The following is a 2588-nucleotide window of genomic DNA, read 5'->3' on the forward strand; positions in this document are numbered from 1 at the left end:
AGTCATCTAATGACTATTATATGGCTGCCACATTGGGGGGGGGGAGGGACTCAAGACTTATCTAAAATGTTATAATTAACTAACTAATATTCCACAAAAATCATTAATTAATCAATTATCTCAAATTACTTAAACTATTACCCGCTTTTAACACACTTTATACATACCCTACTATCATGGTCATGTGGCACCATATAAAATCAATACATACACTATTATTTCATTAAAATATCCATGTAAAAATACATATATTTTCTCAACTTCTAATTTTCATAACCTCATATAAAGAGTACAAATTTTCGTACGATTAATTCTTAAAATGGTAAAAAGATATCCTTCTTTTCTCGTGAGAAAATAATTTCTATCTTTACAATAAAAAAAATCTCATAAACTTTCTTATATTATGAGTAAAATTGAAAGTAGTAATATTAATAATTATATAAAATCATATTTTTCAAACTGTTTTACAAAAATATTTCACTCAAAATACCATATCAAATGTATATAACGGTATCAAGGTTGCTAAACTTACGGGGTCTTATAATAACATAGTGACAAATCTTCTATAATCTCATGAATAGTCTTAATCCCTTCAAGCTCATATGGATTAGTACGACTTATCCTAATATTAAAGTATGGGATGTAACACCTGCGATCCCTGTTCATTCACCCATCTTCGATTTTGCAAACCCTTCCTCGCAGAAGTGCATCTGCTTCTGCGAAATCCTGTGCGCATCTCCGGACTCTCCCCAGTCAAACCAATTCTTCGAACTTGCACAACAAAGGCCGTACTTGCGACTACGCGTCTATGGCCAATCCCACTGCAGATGCGTAAAAACCATAAACATGATTCTTCAGCAATTCCTTTAAGTCCAAAAATGAATCCGAACTCAATCCAAATCACACTCGGGGTCCCCGGAGCCCCATCCAAACATACCAACAAGTCTTAAAACACAAAGCGAAACTACTAGAGGCTTCAAATCATATATACAACATCAAAACCACGAATCACACCTTAATTCAAGCCTAATGAACTAATGAATTAATGAACTTTCAACTTCTCAAACTCAGCCGAACAATATCAAATCAACTCCGAAAGACCTCAGATATTGCATGCAAGTCCCAAATAACACAACGGGCCTATTTTCACTCCCAGAACCTAAATTGGAGCCCAATATCATCAAAGTCAACTCTCGGTGAAACCCATCAACTTTCCAAACTTTCAACTTTTCAACTTTCGCTGAGAAACACTAAACCTACCTACGAACCTCAAAATCTACATCCGGACATACGCCTTAGTCCAAAATTACCATACGAACCAATTGAAACCATCAAAACTTTTTCTCGGAGTCGTCTACACAAAAGTCAAACTCCGGTCAACTCTTACAACTTAAGCTTCCAACCTTGGGACTAAGTGTCCCAATTCACTCTGAAACTTCCCTGAAATCAAACCAACCACCCTGGCAAGTCACGAAACCTAAAATGCATATAAGTAAAGTATCAAATAGGAAAAACAGGGCTAAAGTACTTAAAATAACCGACCGGGTTGTTACAGTGTGCAACGTTAAAAGTAGAGCCATACATTAAAAGTGAGTAAGGTTAATATTGAAGCCTATGCATTAAAAGTATGCATGAACTGGAAATTGGAGCCCATGAGCATGGGTTAGAAGTAGGTTTTGTTTTTACATATGTAGTAGTAGGATTTGGTTAAGAGTTTGTCTCCACATTTAGTACTCTGAATATTCTTTTTTTTTCTGTGGGATAAAAAAAATTTCAGTATCGTCAAATTGGTCAATGCTTGATCTAAATCTGCCTTGAATCTATCTTCAACCTCGCTATGAACCATTGGCTCTGATACCACTTATCGGAATCAAAAAATAAGGTGTCGTGCGATAGTTAACAAAGTAAATCTTGTTGACGATAAATCAGACAAGAAAGAAAATATACTAAAGAAGCGTATTATGTTTATATATTGTGTTCAAGTGACCTACATAAATTTACTAATATTAAAAGAAAAAAAAAAGTTATCGAGAAAATAAATTTCCCCCTAAACAAATTTGTTTAAGGACTACATTGTGGATATTATTATATTGTGTGAAGGAGAGATTCTCAATTTATAGAAACCCGCAATCTTTTCATAAAAGTAAGTGATATGTTAAATATGAAAAAGATCTATATTTTTCTTTAAGAAAAAGTAAAACTCAATTATGATAAACTTTTTGCCCTTTCTTAAAAAAAAAGTAAAATTCATATATGAAAACAAATCAGGACAAAATAATAACATAAAGAGATGCTTTCCAAAGAGAGATGCCCATGGATAATATGAGAGATATAATTAAGGAGAAGACGAAAAGACTTCTAGTGAAACTAAATCGATGTGGAAAATTTTGACCTTCTTACCGTTTGAATTCATGGAGACATTGAATTTTATGTGAATCCCGGGAAAAAGGGGCGAATCCAACATATTAGTTATAGGTTGAATTGTACCCATAACTTTTATCCTAAACCTAGATTTTCAGTATAAAATTCATTAAAATTGCTGAAAAAATTGAGCTATGAACCCATAACTCAAACAAGGGGATGGGTTC

The sequence above is a fragment of the Nicotiana tomentosiformis genome, chromosome 3 (genome assembly GCF_000390325.3).
Source record: "Nicotiana tomentosiformis chromosome 3, ASM39032v3, whole genome shotgun sequence".
NCBI classification, from domain to species: Eukaryota; Viridiplantae; Streptophyta; class Magnoliopsida; order Solanales; family Solanaceae; genus Nicotiana; species Nicotiana tomentosiformis.